Genomic DNA, 7,701 nt, shown 5'->3' with positions numbered 1-7,701 from the left:
GCCTGCAACCCAGGATGTGCCCTGACCAGAATTGAACCTTGACCTCCTGGTTCATAGGTCGACACTCAACCACTGAGCCATGCTGGCAGGGCCAGGACTTTTGAAATGAACCATAATTTGAGTCCAGGATTGAGGCATCCTGTGAAATATCCACATTTGAACTGGCCTGAGACATATGTCTGTTACACCTGACACTTTCAGAGCAGCTCACACAATCGCTGGTGTTTTCCCCAATAAACAAGCCCTTCCTTTCTTGTGGGGACCCGTTAGGCCAAAAGCAGCAGAGGGGTAAACAGGTTTCAGAAAGACAAGATTTTTTTTTTCTTTTTCCTAAAAGAAAAATTAAGGGTAAACTAGGCTTTTTTTTATTTTTAACTTTTATAAGTCACCATACTCACACATTCGGATTTATGCTGTAGAGGCTCTTACCAGAAGACTTATTCCTATGTCCCCATAGCAGCATATTTTACTGTTGAAAGGTGTCTATGTGATAGCCCCACAGTGGGGCCATCGGGGTGTGTCTAGGCCAGACTTCCCAGGACTTGAAAACCTCTGCAAGCCCAGGGACCCAGCACACAGATGGAGGCCCTTGGATGGATCTAAGGAGGTTGGGACCTAGTGTGAGGGGTGTTGGCAAAACTTGGGACATTGGTTTCAAATCTTGATCTGGACTCAATATTTCCAAATTTCTTTTTTAGCCTGATTTCTCGGCACCTCAGTTTCCCACCAGACAAACTGGAATACTTATGCATCTCTCTGAGGCAATTTTAAGGAGTAGTGAAATTCACAGCATGCTCCCTGGGAAGTTGGTGTTCTGACCTTCTGCCCTCAGGTCTCTCTGAAGCAGGTCACCAAATGAGGAACAGTGGAAGGAAAAAGGTAGAGCTGTTCAGCTCAGAGAAGAGTAGAAAAAGGACTGGAAGGTAGATCATAAAGGACAAAGGACAGATCTGTTCCATGTGGCTTCCCAGGGTAGAATTGGAGCCAGTGGTGGAAGGTCTAAAAAGTCAGATTTCTGCTTCACTATAACAAGAACCTTCTCAGAACAAAAAGTGACCCAAAAGCCTGCCTTCTAAGGTAGTACTGAATATTTCAGTGGTGGTGACTGATCACAGGATGGTTTTGGTAGAAGGGGATCCCTGTGTTGAGTTGAAACTAGATAGATAACCTCTAATAGTCCTCCCAACTCCAAGAACTTAAGCTTATGCCATTCGGCCTTTTGTCTTTTGAAACTGCTTAAAAATAATTTATAATTCCTCCTTAATGCCATTTTATCTAGGCCTGGCCAGAGCTGCAATTGCCAGAGGGCCTCCATCCCTTCTCCCCACAATGATGGAAACTTGTCTCATTTATGACTATCTCCTCATTACAGGAAAAACTCACATTATGGGGATTGCCTTCCCAGAATGAAAATCAGAACTCAAATTCCCAACCTTCCTTGCAGGAAGGATGAAGCCTTGACCCTTTAAAGCAAGCATGTCAAACTCATGGCCCATGGGCCACATGTGGCCCATAACAAATATTTTTGTGGCCCAGCCAATGGTATGTAAGAAACATTTTAATAAAAATTTTGTAACTTAATTTTTACAATATCCTGTTATACATAATATACACTAATAAAAGACAAACATGCAAATTGGCTGTACCTTTGTTATGCATTAAGCCACGCCCACCAGCCAATCAGAGTGACTATATGCAAATTAACCCAACCAAGATGGCAGCCGGCAGCCACGGAGCTGGAGCAAGCAGGAGGCTTGGTTGCCCCAATGATGGAGGAAGCCAAGCTTCCCGGCCGGCTCTGAGCTCCACTCAAAGCAACAAAGTTTCAATTGCAGAAGGTAAATAAACCCCAGATACCGGTTTTTAGCCAGCCATGGCCACGGAGCTGGAGCGAGCAGGAGGCCTGTCCTGGCCGGCTCTGAGCTCCACTCCAGGCTACAAAGTTTCAATTATAGAAGGTAAATACATCCCAGAATTAAACAAAAAAAAAAAAAAAAGGAGAGGCTGGGAGCTTCCGTTGCCCAGGAGGCTTGGCCAGGCTGAAAATGGCTCTCAGCCCCTCACCCAGACTGGCTAAGCACCCCAGTTGGGACCCCCACCCTGAAGGGGGTGTGACCAGCCTGCAAACACCCATCAGCCCCTCACCCAGGCTGGCCAGGCACCCCAGCGGGACCCCCACCCTGATCCGGGACACCCTTCAGGGCAAACCAGCCGGCCCCCACCCATGCACCAGGCCTCTATCCTATATAATAAAAGGGTAATATGCAAATTGACCCTAACAGCAGAACGACTGGGAATCACTGGTCACTATGACACACACTGACCACCAGGGGCCAGACGCTCAATGCAGGAGCTGCCCCCTGGTGGTCAGTGCGCTCCCACAGGGGGAGCTCTGTTCAGTCACAAGCCAGGCTGATGGCTGCCAGCACAGCGGTGGTGGTGGGAGCCATTCCCGCCTCCTCAGCAGCACTAAGGATGACTGCAGCTTAGGCCTACTCCCCGCTGGCAAGTGGACATCCCCTGAGGGCTCCCAGGCTGCCAGAGGGATGTCTGACTGCCAGCTTAGGCCCAATCCCCCAGGGGGCAGGCCTAAGCCAGAAGGTGGTCATCCCCCGAGGTGTCCCAGACTGTGAGAGGGCACAGGCTGGGCTGAGGGCCCCCCCCCCCCAGTGCACAAATTTTTGTGCACTGGGCCTCTAGTCTATATATATAAAAGCCCAGCGACCAGAATGGTGGAAGAACCAGAACGACCAGAACAACCAGTGGCTATGACGTGCACTGTGGCAGCCAACCAGCCTGATCCGGGCCCCAATCGTGCCCCACCCACCCCGATCAGGGGCAGGGCCCGCTGGCCAACTGTCCGCGGCCCCTCCCCACTGCTAGCCCAGCCTGATGGGCCCCCACGGTGCATGAATTCATGCACCGGGCCTCTAGTTATTAATAACGAATTACAACGTTCGCTAATGACTGATTATTATAATCGTGTTGCATTCATTTCCCTTACGTGCCTTATGCACAGGCACAACATTTCTCTCCACTAATACTAGCAGCGAATATTTTAGCAGCCAATTGCTACATCATTAGTCTTGTACTGACTTGTTTGGTGTGTGCAATAGGAAATACTTCACTTTCAGAGAACAAGAAAAATTGGTTTATTTGCATTATGCTTATTAATTTGTGTGGTTATTCAGTATCTGTTAATGTTCAAGAAAAAATATTAATTTTTATTAAAATGTTCTATTATTTTATGTTAACGATTACTCATTTATTTCAGCCCTTTGTATTCAGCATGCCTCTATCGAAATAAACCTACATTTCTATGAAAATTAAAGCTTTTGTTCTTTTGCGGCCCACATAAACTTAAACCTTGTTTATTTGGCCCACATTAGCCTTTGAGTTTGACATGCTTGCTTTAAAGGTTCCTATTCAAGACTTAAGTTTGGAAGTATAACTAAAGGGGAAAGGGGGAGGGGGAGAAAATAAGGGAGAAAGGGAGTTCTGCCTGGTGCCTCCAGACTTTCTTAAAAATGTTTTGGGTGATGGCAGAGACATCTGGCCTTCAATAGTGGCAGCTGTTTCCCAGATGCTGAAAGGTCAAGCCTGGGACCGCACGTTTCATTCATTCTAGTAGAGGTGGCATGTGCAATCAAGCAGGTTTCTTGCATTTAGTGCTTCTGAATAGAGAGACAGTCCATCTACTCATGGAGTCTGTTTCTGGGGCTAGGGTTGCTCATGGAAGGTAAACCTCAACTCTCACTCCCACCTGCCTGTGACTCAGTGCTCAAACATCATCTACTATTGAGAATGGCAACTGTGGGCAAACTACGGCCTGCGGGCCGGATCCGGGCCCATTTGAAATGAATAAAACTAAAAAAAAAAAAAAAAGACGGTACCCTTTTATGTAATGATGTTTACTTTGAATTTATATTAGTTCACACAAACACTCCATCCATGCTTTTGTTCCGGCCCTCCGGTCCAGTTTAAGAACCCATTGTGGCCCTCGAGTCAAAAAGTTTGCCCACCCCTGGGCTAGATGCTCACTTGGCCCAATTTCTCCTTGTCCTTGGACACAGGGAGCTAGACTGCCTTTCCTCCTTCTTTCACTTGGTGTGATCACTGGACTGAGTTCTGTCTAATGGTGTGCAAGCAGACATGACAAGCTTCCATTCCTGGTCCCGAAAACCTCTGGGGCAGTCTCATCTCCCAGCAGAATCCAGTAGAAGACATCAAGAATCCTAAAGATGGGGAACCACTAGTAGAAAAGAGTCTGGGTCCTTGAATCCCCAACTGGACTGTGCCATAAATGGGAAATAAGCGTCTTATTGTTTTAAGCCACTTTGAGTTGGGGATTGTTGTAGGGTTAGCCCATCCTGACTAATACACTTCATAAATCCATTTTCTGCTGAACTAGCCAACGTAGGTCTTATTTTTTATGACTAAGAGCTCTGAGTGTTTCACTTCTCTACTTGATCTGCCATCAAGAGGTCTGATTTGTCAATTAGGTAGTCACCTCGGCAGGTAGGATCTGGTTCTCTCAGAATAAGAGGCATTGGGCTTGACTTGCTGCCTCATGGAGTGGGCTCCAACTCCTAATGACACTATGAATGCGTGATGCCCACAACATCCTGTCCTGTAGACTCACGCCTATGGCTTCTTTCAAGGAGTAAATCCGCCTCACATTTGGTCTTTCTCTTTCCCTGCTGCCATGACCTGGACCTCTCCTCTAATGCGGGAGTAAGGGATGCAGCCAGCGCCCCAGCCCAGCAATCTCACCTTTCCTCAGGGCCAGGCCACAGAAGTCTCTCCAAGGGAGAGTCAGCTTCTCCTCCTCTCTTGTCAGAGCAGGGCCGGTGGCCTCACTCCAGACTCCCTGTTGAAAGCTGAGGAAAGTCAGGCATGTTCTTCTTGGTGCCCCTGAACTCCACCCAGGGAATCCTGCCCCTCCTCTTTGTGATAAGAGAAAGCCAGCTCTGAGTCAGGAGCCCAGAGAACCATCTCTGAGGAAATTACCTTGTAGCTAATTGAAATCAGGCTTTAGTCAGTGTAGCAGACCCTCTGGCATCTCTGCCTGTTCACCACACCCACAGGGGTTGGCCCATGGCAGCCATGCTTGTATCATGTGACTGACTCCCCTCACAGTTGATTGGACCAGGACTAGAGGTGATCAAAATTGGGCCAATGGATCTTTTGTGCCTGAAATCTGGCAGTTTCAGGCTGGGCTGCTTTGACTCCATCTGTTGAATAGAGCAGCTAAAAATTGATAAATGGTGGATGCGGCCGCTTTCTATGCCATGTGAACTACGAAACAGGCCTAGAGGAAGCCAGTCAGCTAATGAAAATAAAGTAGCAGAAATAGAGAAGAAAAGGTGAGTGAATTAGAAAGGAACTTTCTGAGCCTAGCTGCATCCCAGGCTGTGGGTCCATGAGCAATACATTTTCTCTAGTTTGCTGAAGCTCATTCAAGTTAGTTTCTAAAGTCTAAACTGAAAGGGCCTTAGCTGATTCAGGAAGAGGTAGGAAATGTTACCCCACACATTGCCACCTCATGGACACTCGGCACCTCCTGGCTTGTCATGAACTGGGAAACTGAAAGGTACTCGGAACGAGGCAAACCGGTATAGAGGGTTCATAGACCTCGTAGGCCTTGCTTGTAAACGGAAAGGACATGGCCGTTCTCTCCAGTCCAACAGCCTCATCTCCCAGCAGAGCAATGCAGAGTCCAGAGGAGTGGGCTGACTTTCCCAGCTCCCACAGGCAGCCTGGGTTGACGCTGGAACCCGAGTCTCATCCTCCCAGCTGCAAGGCCACCGCACAACCCCAAATCTGAATTCCCCCTTACAGTGAGCGTCCTTTCCCACATGCAGCCCCAGGACACTGTCCCAGGCAGAGCTGACTTTCCTCGCCCGGCTGGTCCCGGCCCTGAGACTCCGCGCTGGGCGCGCACGTGCGCACTCGGGCGGGGGACGGAGCAGCTGCTGAGGCCGGAGCAGCTGCCGAGGCCGGCGCGGGGCTCAGTGCCCCCTCCGCGCCCGCCCCTGCGCCGCGGGGAGGGCCCAGCCAGCCGGGCCTTTCAGAGTTAATTAGCCCTCATGCATATGGATGCCACCGCGCTTGAAAGAGGTTGAGCGGCCGTAACCTGACCTCCGGAGGAGTGCGGGAAGAAAAGACCACTTTCTCGGCGGCCCCTAACTGAAAGCGGGGCAGCTGCGCGCCGCGTCCTGGGTGTGACCGCCTCCGCCCGATTTCTCCCCCCGGAGCAGCCCGAGCGGGGCCGGGCGCCGCGCCCGCGTGCGCAGTCACTCTGTTGACCTGCAGGGCTGCGCAGGCGGCCCGGCCTCCGTCCCGGTGCAGTGTTGCGGTAATGCTATCTGCACTGGGAATTTATTCTGCAGCTTTCCTTTTCCGTGATGGTTTTCATTTCCTGTCTTTCAGAGCTGGAAGCGTTTATGGAATATCACATGGTTTTCGTTTACACAGGAAGTCAGCTGCAGTGGTGAGGAGATACCGACTGACTTTTTGTGTTTGTTTTTTAGGTCCCCCCACCCCTCCACCCCCACCCCCCCGCCACCGAAAGAGGGGGTGGGGAGCGCGCGCGAGATAGAGCTTGCAGCATTTTGTTTTGAAATAGTTTTCCTTTTTCATCCAAAGTCACTGTTCTCCGAAGTGGCCTGTGATTATATACAGAAAGCAGCAGTTTATTTCTGACACGTGGTAATCACTCTATGTGAAGAAAGCTCAGCATGAAGAGATGCTTTGGCTTTGCCCGGAGCTAAGGCGCGAGCCCGGTGGATGGGCGAGGAGCCTTCGGGACTGGCCGCGGGGAGAGGCTGAGAGCCCAGCCAGGACCCTGCGCGGCTCAGGCCGCCTGCCAAGCTCGGTTCCCACCCTTCCGGGGAAAAACAAAACAAAACAAAAAACGGCCCTTACCGCCCAATAACCTGCTAGGACCACTCTGCTTAAACCTGCACACAGCACTGTCTTCCCTCTCCCCCACCGACGAGGACCACAGTAGGTCTCATCCACCCCCAGCCCATCACCCCGGCAATCAAGAGAATCTCAAGGCTTTATAACAGAGATGGAGAAGGACGTGGAAGAATCTGCGACTTGTTCTGTAAGCTCCGCCCTCTGGTCAACACTGAGTTAGGAACTCCTGACTAGAACCACCCACAAAGACTGCGCTCTCTAGTTACCCTCTCAGCTTCCGCAGTGTGGTTCCAGCAGCTTCTCACCCTCCACCCAGGAACCTTCGGCAACTGACCACCCTGGACGGTAGCGCCACCTCGTGGCCAGCACCCCTCTCCAAGCATTTCTTCCTCTCCCTTTTCCAGGAGCCTGAACAGTCTCTGTGGTCCCTGGAGACTGGCTTGAAGAGCCAGGGTATTCACAATCAAATCAGGGCTGAAAGCCCCCGCCCGAGGGTTGAAATGGTCCCTCCCTCCTTTCTTCTCGCCCCTGAATAAACTAGAAAGGAAAGCACGGAGAACTGAAGTCTCCTTTCCTGCCATCTACTATTCCACTCTAACAGGCCAATTTCTTAGACCAATAAACTCCATAGGCCCAGAGAGAGAGGAGAAAAGAAGAGTGCTGGGGTAGGAGAGGGAAAGAGAAGGTAAGGAGCGCCTCTCGGAACCTACCACATGAGTTGGGTCTAAATAAACTAAGTTTATTGGGTCTAAAACAACCCAATTTAAGGCTGAGCCC

At 50.3% G+C, this 7,701-nt stretch overlaps 1 long non-coding RNA gene across 1 annotated transcript; it reads left to right on the top strand.

Annotated features, from left to right (window-relative positions):
• Positions 1 to 5,938: 5,938 nt before the first annotated feature.
• LOC132242891 (uncharacterized) lies at positions 5,939 to 7,476 on the top strand. The gene is made up of 2 exons (XR_009454732.1): positions 5,939 to 6,493; positions 6,649 to 7,476. It is a non-coding gene; the product is annotated as an uncharacterized LOC132242891 (long non-coding RNA).
• Positions 7,477 to 7,701: the final 225 nt, after the last annotated feature.

Source organism: Myotis daubentonii, chromosome 1 (genome assembly GCF_963259705.1).
Source record: "Myotis daubentonii chromosome 1, mMyoDau2.1, whole genome shotgun sequence".
In the NCBI taxonomy this organism is placed as follows: Eukaryota; Metazoa; Chordata; class Mammalia; order Chiroptera; family Vespertilionidae; genus Myotis; species Myotis daubentonii.
This window is presented reverse-complemented; position numbering and strand designations above follow the sequence as displayed.